The sequence below is a fragment of the Nicotiana sylvestris genome, chromosome 5 (genome assembly GCF_000393655.2).
Source record: "Nicotiana sylvestris chromosome 5, ASM39365v2, whole genome shotgun sequence".
In the NCBI taxonomy this organism is placed as follows: Eukaryota; Viridiplantae; Streptophyta; class Magnoliopsida; order Solanales; family Solanaceae; genus Nicotiana; species Nicotiana sylvestris.
In genome coordinates this window covers 2,885,007-2,895,481 of record NC_091061.1, presented here as the reverse complement: position 1 = coordinate 2,895,481, position 10,475 = coordinate 2,885,007, and positions in this window count along the sequence as shown.

Here is a 10,475-nt window from a genome sequence, read left to right as displayed (position 1 = left end):
GATGCTTTAACTTGAGACCAATGTTTTAAAAGGCTTTTTTGGAACTTGCCTCGAGTCTCGTCTCCGAGTGTGGTACAATCGAAATGCCTTAAGGCTAACATATATGCCCCCAAGCGTTCGATTGTGCGTCACAAACATACCTAGCACTCGACACTCAGGACTTGCCAATAATTTCTATGCAAATCATAATTTTTTTTTTAAATCCCTCCCAAATTAGGAGGATCTATAGTGTTTCCACACTTCCCCTCCATGGTGACTCGAACCCAAGACCTAACGATCGTAGGTGGAGGTGCTTTTACCAACTGAGCAAGCCTCACTTGTTAGCTTATTAGCATTATTAGCATTATTGCCCCTTAAATTTATTTAACAAATAATGTTTAAAGTATTATTGATCTATAATAATATGTAGAGTGAAAGTAATTCAATTTACAAGCTATAGTATCGCATATTTGCTAATTGAGAATATTGTGATGGTGACTATTATTTGAATTTTTTTTCTAATACAAATAGCCAAACTTTATATTTTTACCTCCTAGATATTCGTATCTTAGTTTTATGTTTTTCAAAATTATCGAAGTTTTATTATTTTCCTATTTAAAAATAAATTTATGAATTATATTAGTACTGATGAACCTTATTGATTATTTACTTTTTAAGGAGGTAAAAAATATAGTTTGATAGTATTTTTAAGAAGTTATGACTTTTAATTTTCATTAAAAGTTATGACTTTTATTTACTTTTAAAAGTTAAGACGTCATATTTGATTTATATTTCATGGTAACTTTACCACTATTGCATTGTTTATACTTATAAAAATATGATAGATATTTTATTTATTACGTGTTTCATTAATGCTTTTTAATTTTCATAAACTTTTAATGTTTTTTTATTTTTTTATGTAATTATATTATATTATTAATTTATAAATTAAAAAATAAGATTTGTGGGGCTTACGTTCTATGTATCGAGACTTATCTTTCATCCCATATCAGGTAAAACGCCACACTTCACGCTCCCGCCTTTTAAAACAGAGACCTCTGCCTATTTTGAGTTAAATTGTTCTTCATACTCATCTTTTCTCCCTTTTTCACTTTTAATAATTTGCGCATATGATGCAATTGGTAGAAGACTAACACTATCAAGGATTGGGGTAGGCATGAGATATATTCATCCTTAAAGGCTTTAGGTTCACGTCCTAAAAATGAAGAATTCTTTGATAATGGAGGGTTTTTCTTTTAAAGGATCTTATGCGACATGAATTCAAATTAATCTAGTCAACATATTTTTATTAGGATACATTGAGGTTCATCGAATAGGATACTGCTAAAAAGACATACTTAAAATTTTAAGATAGGCTAGATTTAGAGTATGCGCTTTGCGCGTGTATCCCATATCAATAAGTATAAATTATATATATATATATATATATATATATATATATATATATATATATATATATATATATATATATTGTTAAACTATGTATACTTGACGTGCAATTGTTAAGTGTCATTTAAAAACATTTCTAAAGTTTGATGTTGAGTTAAAAAGGTATAATAGTTATGAATATTGGGATAATTTATATCTAATTATAATATTTATTAGAATGCGTATTTATATTTTGGTAATAAATTTTAAATGGACATACTATTGTATACTTAAAAAATCAAATATAATTTTTACGAAAAATATTTCTCTACTTTTTTTTATTAAGTGCGATAGTTAAATTGCATATATAATTGATTAATTTTAATTTCATGAATGGTTATAAATCTATAACTAAGAATAAGAAAATTAAAGGAGTCCGACCAATATTATCGACTTTATTAGTTATAATTTTTTACTTAATATTTCTCTATTTTATTACTAAGATAAATAGTTATATAGAATTAATTGGTTAGAATTCTATGACAAAAAAACAACTCAACCTGCAGTAAATAGGGGCGGCCAGAGGGTAAAGCCACTAAAGCGGTGGCTTTAGGCCCCAGAATTTTGGGGGCCACAATTTTTGTTTTTTAATTTTTATTTGATGTCCGGTATTTAATTTGAGGCATTTATTAATTCGAATTCGTAACGTATAAAGTCCATTAAAATGGGAACTATACCTTAGAAGAGACTTTTTTTTCATTCCAAACACTGAAACCGAATACTTCCGGTTAAAGAAGGAGATATGTTATCCATCTCACCGCTACTCTTCTCGTGAGGCCCCAAATCTTTTTAAGAAAATATTAAATATTTCAAAGTAGAAAAGTAAAATGTTTTATATAAAAGAAGGATTACATTAATCATTAGAAAATATGTAATGCACTTTTAAACTCGATTTTTTTTTCTCAGGTTTTCATCATTGCAACAAGTATACAAAAACATCAAATAATTCTTTTAATACAAAGTTATCAACTTCTTGACTCAGGTTCTATTATTTAAGATCAATACTGCACATGAGAGATTAAATGGTTTATACGAAAAATTTTAAGTAATTTTATTCTAAAAAAGCTGAAAAAATCTACTTCAACTATATATAGGATTTTTTATTTTATTTTTTAAAAAGGGTCTCACATTAAAGTTTAGCTTTAGACCACCAAACTTATTGAGCCGCCTCTGGCAGTAAACAATATCCACATTCTTACTTGTTCCTATGGATTTGTGTTTGCCAGATATATCTATTTGTGTAAATAATAAATCTAAATATTAGGATTTTCTATATAATATTTCCAATAAAAACATTGAGTAAGCAAAGTTTTAGTTGATGTTAGAATTTCAGTTATTAGAGAAAATTAAATGACTTCCAATATTATTTTTTATTTTAATAGTGTAAAGTTATTTGAACTGTCAACGAACATGACTATAAAAAAAGGGGGAAAAAGCATTCAAGTAGCATACATGAAGGTAAACTTTGCATAAGTTTTAAATCCAAGATGTTGTATCCAATTTCATCTTCACTACAAAATTGTTTGTCCATATGTCGTCTTTGATAATTTGACGTACTTTTGTCGTTTTATTTTATTTTTAAAACCTTTAATTTTTTTTTTTTTTGGGTAAATGGCTTGTTTATTAACCAAAAAAAGTATCATTTACAGACTCCACGCAAAAGCCGGCCTCTTGCACTCCTAATTACATCTAACAGTTCCTAGCTTAGCTATACTAACAATAGGAAATCAAGATAATGTTCAGCTATTTCACTAAGGGTATGAAAGACTCAAAGGATTGCGCCATTTCTTAAGGTTTTGTCCTCTAATATGAATATGTACTGCTATTTCTCTATTGACTCTATCTTCATCATAGGTGCTCTTCTGGAACCTTAGTAGATTCCTCTCCCTCCATATGACATAGACTGCCATTGCATATGCACAACTGGTAATAGCTCTCAGTCCATTCTTCCTCTTGGCCATACTGCATACCCATTGCAATTCATGTTTGGCATCACCTCTGTTCCTGATATGCCCAAAGCCAGGTCAGTAATCTCAGCCACAATGCACATGTAACTTGGCATTTAAAGAATAGATGTGCATGAGTTTCAATGCCACCATGACAGAATACACAAGCCATAGGAGCTTGTATGCCTATCATCAGTCGTCGATCCACAGTTGCCAGCCTGTTTTGCATTGCTAACCATATGATAAATTTCACTCGTGGATGGATGTTTTGCCGCAGTGTAAGGCTTTTCCAGGAGACTTTGGGGGCTGAGGTATCAAGTGTAGGTACATCTTTTTAATCGAGAAAGAGTCATTCATGTTCCGCATTGATCCTAACTTTGCAAGTAAGCCATATTGTACCATAACCTGTTATAACAATATTTCGAGTTTCCATAATCTTCCTAACTACCCAAGCTGATGTCTTAGGTATAAGGCATGAGTCAAGAGCTTGCTTCTTGATGTAGTAGCAGTGTACCCATTTTATTCAGAGGCAATCCTTTTTTTGTGCAATTGACCATAACTGCGTTATGATTGCAGCCTTGTTCCATATACATAGATTCAATACATTCAATCCTCCAGCTGCTTGAGGTAAGCACACTTTGTCCCAAGTATATTCAAACCTTTAAGTATTGGGTAATTACCTTTATTATTATCGAATTTACCAGTTTGTTCAAATAATAAGATAGTTTATATAAGGTAAATTTTTAATTGACTTTAAAGCCCTTAATATTAGGACGTACTATATAATAGTTCAAATAAAAAAAAGATTCAGTAAGTAAACTTTTAGTTAATTTCAATCTCCTAAATATTATGAAACTAATTTAATTACGATTTCGTTTAATATAAAATTCATTTTAAAGGGTAAAAAAGGTGAACGATATTTTGTTAAAGGAGTTCGTGCTTTTAATATAGTATAGATATGTCACGACCCAAAATTCCACTACATACGTCGTGATGGCACTTAGTCTCTAAGACTGGGTAAGTCGGTTACAATTACAATTCAAGCCATTTTTTTTTTTAATTTTGTAGTCAATAATTTAATACAAGTTCTGAAACCAAAAGCGGAAACAGATATAATAACCTCGCAAGACTGATAATACAGAGTCACGAACTTTAACTGAATACATGGAATGATCTCGAGGATCGAATATACAATACTGTTCGAAAAAGAAATTAATAGTACAATAAAATCGAAAGACTCCAAGGGACTGCGACGGCCAAGAAACCCTACCTTGAATTCTTGCGATCACACTCTAACTCTGTCCGAGTCCGATATCTCCAATATCTGGCTCTGCACAAAAATATACAGATGTGTAGTATGAGTACACCACAGTCGGTACCCAGTAAGTATCAAGACTAACCTTGGTGGAGTAGTGACGAGGTACAGTCAAGATACTCACTAGTCAAATAATATGTGCAATATAGCAATATACAATAGTACTGGAAAACAACTAGCAATGATAGCAACAAAAATCAACCAGTGATATAAACAGCGAGGCAACAAGAACACCATAATTATTGCTCAAACGAATAAGGAACACAAGTACTACCAATTAATCAAGTCGTTCAAATATAAATCTTTCACATATAAGTATTTTTTTCAAATAAAAATCTTTCGAATATAAATCTTTCAATTAAAAATCTTTCGAATATAATCTTTCAATTATTTATCTTTCAAATATAATTCTTTCAAATAAATATCTTTCGAATATAATTCTTTCATGTATAAGTCACTCTGTGACACCTCATTTCATAATCATAAAACAAGGGTCTCAGTATACTTTCATATTTTCATAACACGGGTCTCAGCCCACTTTCATATGTCCACGACACCTCGTGCTCATATTTCTATCATAATTGCACGGACAACTCACGTGCCAATAATAAAAATCATCATTTACTCACGTCACCCCGTGCCCACATCTCATATCACAGCTGCACGGGTAGTTTACGTGCCAATATCATAATCATTATATTTTCCCGACTCCTCGTGTCCACATTTCATATCACATCTGCATGGACGGTTCACTTGCCAATAACATAATCCACCCGATAATAGCCACGAGCTCACAATTTCAACATAGATCAAACTATTATCAAGTTTACCGAAACAACAAGTCAAATTGTACAAGATTAAAAAATAAACACAAGAAAAATCACAACATCGCATAAAAATTACCAACACAATAACCCCACATCATCATATAAAATCCCTGACAATAGCCACCCTTATCTCTCCTATAGCCGCCCGTATCACTCCATATAATAGCTATCCTTATCCCTCCGCCCTGACAATATCAATAACCACCCTTATCGCTCCTATAATATTCTCCCTTATCGCTCCGTATAATAGCTATCCTTATCTCTCTTCCCAGACAATACCCCAACACACGTAACGATAGTGAAATATCACCATTATGTTTGCATGTTATCAACAGTGGATGCCACCCATATGTCCGCATAATAATAACTCAAATCACTCAACAATTTACACGGAATATTATCACAACAACACAACACAAACAATTCATATCACAAATTGCCCATAGACCACAACCATTTCCAAAGGTGCAACAAAATCAATTAATTTCACAGCAAAAAATTCAAGGCCACACACAATATTTATGAAATTCATAATAATAACAATATAATTGAAAAGTAATTCAGCATGGAAAACAGCATCCTTTAATCACAACTTCAAGTAAATAATTTATGCTTCTTATTAACTTAATTTTCCTTTAATTATTTGCAGATAAAAATTAATAATGAAATTAATTTCATGAACACGGCAGCTTAACAATAAAAGTGCTCACGAATGGACAATATAGTAATAATTCCAAATAAGCATTTAGGAGCAACTCGGCAAGTAAAGAATGCGACATGGGAAATAAAAGATTTAACAAGTGCCAACAATTTCCAATTTAATACGTAAGGGTGTCTAAGAATTTTAATCGATATAATTTGCACGTATAAGTCAAGTACGTACTCATCACCTCGCGTATACAGCTTTCAATCACACAATTTTCACATAAGACTCAATACCTAATGGGTAATTCCATCAGTCAAGGTTAGATAAGATACTTACCTTTTTTGAATTTAGGTCGATATTCCAAAATAGCCTTCTTGCGTAAAATGACCTCTGAACGGCTCGGATCTAGCCAAATAAATTATATAACTTCATTAAAATTCATCGAAAACAATTCCGGATTACAAAACGTCGACTTAAAATTTCACTTTAAAAAGTCAACGTGGGGCCCGGATCACGAAACCCTGTAGAATTTTTACAAAATCCGAACACTCATTTCGATACGAGTTCAACCATACCAATTTTATCAAATTCTAATAATAAATCGACCTCCAAATCTTTATTTTACATTTTTGGAAGATTTCACAATTTTTCTTAGTTTCTTCAATTAAATCCGAAATAAATGATGAATATAACCATGAATTTATGAAATGTAATCACTCTCGGATATAGAACACCTACCCAAGTCAAAGTCGTGAAGAACTCCTCCAAAATCGCCCAAAAATCGAGCTTCAAACTCCAAAACAAAATGAAGAAAATGACCATTTTTGGTCTTTAAGTTTCTGCCCAGTTTCGCTTCTTCGGAACAAAATTTTGCGCCTGCGAGCCAAAACTTGTATCTGCGAAGTGCACTGCACAGCTGATTCATCGCATCTGCGGTAGAATGCCCGCTTCTTCGCAATGGCAAGTCGCTGAAGCGTGCCATGTTTCGCTTCTGCGAAGCCCCCCTCCAGTCCAGCCATCCTCGCTTCTGAGATGCAAGGTATCGCTTCAGCAAAGCTGCACCTGCGCCCAAAATTTTGCAGGTGCGATTGCACCAATTGCTGCCCAGAAACAGCTTCTGCCAACAGAAATTCCAGCAGCTTCAACAAGGCGCCAAACGATCTGAACCCCTTCCGAAACTCACCCGAGACACTCAGGGATCTTTTCCAAATATACCAATAAGTCCCGTTGTTGGGGCATGTACTATTAACCATGCATTTGGATATAGTATATTCTAATAATTATCATGGTTAAAAGTCTATGTGGGAGATTGTTGGGATATATACTATTAACCATGAGTTTGGTTTAGATATAGTATTTATTATGAAATAATTGTTTATTCAGTTTTAATAAAGTTTTAAATAGATCATATAATAGTCTGTGTCCTTTGCTTATATAGTAGATGATTTAGTGTATAGAGTTTAGCTTATACACGGAAGATTAAATCATCGGTTCTTATAAGTATAAAGTTTGAGTTCACAATCTAATGATGGAATTGGACAAACCATCAGGAATGATTGTAGCACAAGATTAAATATAATTAATCTTGATTATGGGAATGGTTTAATTCCAACTTCTTGTGCTAGTACATTTTGTATGTATTGAACGGACCAGGTAGAGATAAGTATTTTATACTGACTTAATAAAATAAACTCTCTAGCCATTAAATGTACTTATACTCTTAATCTTGATATAATTATTATTAGCTGTGTATATTATTATTGTTTTGATTTATTAAAAGGCGAGATTCTTTCGTGGGTCAATATGCCTGGTAAATTGGATAATAATAATATACATTGGCGAAGTAATAGTTAGTTGATGGAATCCATGTCTCGGTTTAGAGATTGATGATATACCTTTATGAAAGCTTATAAGTTTTCATGTGTATACCCGACCGGTGAATTTTGTATCCGACACATGAAATAAGTTAAGCGAAAGTCTAAAGGAAATAATCAATAAATTAAATCGTCAGTAATTTAATTTAATTGATTCGTATCTGAATCTTAACATGGGGAGTTAAATAAGATTTAATGGATGAATTTCGAAATTGAATAAGGAGTGTAATTACGAATTTTTAGTGGAATAATTCGTAATTAATTATGGTGGATATTAATTTCGAAAATTACAAATTAATTCCATAATTGGAAGCCTTGTTAATTAAATTCTGTGGTCCCTACTGTGCCTAAATAATAGGAAATAAAAGAATCCTTTTTCTTGTGGAAAAGAAAACCTAATAGGTTTTGGAAAAAGGGTCTTAACCCTTAAAACTTGTGCTATAAATACATAAGGTTTTTCACCTAGAGGGATGAGTACATGGTGGTTGAAATTTTCAGCCAAGTTTTCCTAGAAATTTCGCCCACACGAAATTGCTATTTTCGGGTATTATTTGGATAACACAGTAGAAGACCGTGGAACGTTCGAGGATCACGATTATGCGGGTGATGGAGATTCCATTGAGAAGTTATGGAACTGAAGGCTCACGTAGTAGAAGAGATATGTTCACGCTTCAAGAGGTAACCCGTGAAATCCCGTTTATGCTAGTTGTCTAAGTTACATGTGATTTTGATACTGGGATTGCTTCCGCTGCATATAATAATCCATCACCCGTAACATAACACAAACCTACTCGGAGTCTCAAATTACATCAAATGGCGCTGAAATTACAAGTCGCGCCTCGAATCAAATTACGAGTCTTTAAATTTTCAAATTCTATATATCTTGTGCCGAAACGTATCAAATCAATCCAGAATGGCTTTAAATTTTGCAAACAAGTCATAAATGATGTAATGGAGCTATTCCAATTTTCGAAATCGAAATACGAACCCGTTATCAATAAAGCCAACCTTCGGTCAGACTTATAAATATTTCAAAACTCCAACTTTTCTAATTTTCACCAAAATGTGTCGAATTGTCCTACAGACCTCTAAATTCAAATTCGGACAGCCGTTGAAATTATAAATTTTTTATTCCGGAGTCGTTTGCTCAAAAGTCACTCCGAAATCACCATACGAAGCCGTTGAAATTATAAATTTTTTATTCCGGAGTCGTTTGCTCAAAAGTCAAACTCCAGCCAACTCTTTCGCTTAAGCTTCAAAAATGAGAATTGTTCTTTCAATTTAATCTCGTATCATCCGAAAACCAAACTCGACCACACACGCAAGTCATAATACAAATTACAAAGCTGCTTAGGACCTTAAGCTGCTGAACTGGACGTTAATTTTCAAAATGACAAGTCGGTCGTTAGAAGATACTATATAATTGTATCCTGGTTCATTCTCAATGAATCGTTTGGCTTAGATACAAGTTATGAGAAACTAATCCATAGATTATTCTTTTGTTTAGTTTGAAATATTACAAATTGAATTAATATACAATGTATAATTTGATATGTCTTTACTTTTTAAACTAATAAAAGTTTGTTTATTATTATGAAGTTAGTTTTGTCATTTTAGTATTTTTAACCCATGTTTATCATTTTAGAAAGTGTCACTGTTACTGAAAGGTAAATTTTATAGGGCAGTGGTTAGGTCTGCTATGTTGTATGGGACCGAGTGTTGGCCGTTGAAGATCTCACACATCCAGAGGATGAAAGTTGCAGAGATGAGGATGTTGAGGTGGATGTGCGGGCATACAAGGAAGGATAAGATTAGAAATGAAGATATTCGAGAGAAGGTGGGTGTGGCCCCCATGGAGGACAAGATGCGGGAAGCAAGACTCAGATGGTTCGGGCACATTCAGAGGAGGAACACTGATGCACCGGTGAGAAGGTGTGAACGACTGGCGGTGGTGGGTACGAGGAGAGGTAGAGGGAGACCTAAGAAGTATTGGGGAGAGGTGATCAGGCAGGATATGGCGCGACTTAGGGTTACTGAGGACATGGCCCTAAACAGGGAATTGTGGAGATCGAGCATTAAGGTTGTAGGTTAGGGGAAATTGTGATGTCTTTTTTACAGCGCACTAGAGTGAGACTAGCCAGTTAGGAGTTAGTCTTAGGATGCTATTGATCAACTACTGATGATGGGCTTTATCTGCTGTGTATTAATACCTTACATCTTTCTCGTATTTCCTATATCACTTATATTGCTGTTACTTTGTTTTTATGGTATTTATGTTATGTTATGGATTTTATGGTATTTTATGTTGTTTTATTATGAGTCTATTGATAGTACTAATATAGTGTCTCTTGTTGCCTCTTTGAGCCGAGGGTCTCCTGGAAACAGCCTCTCTGCCCCTCGGGTAGAGGTAAGGTCTGCGTACATATTACCCTTCCCAGA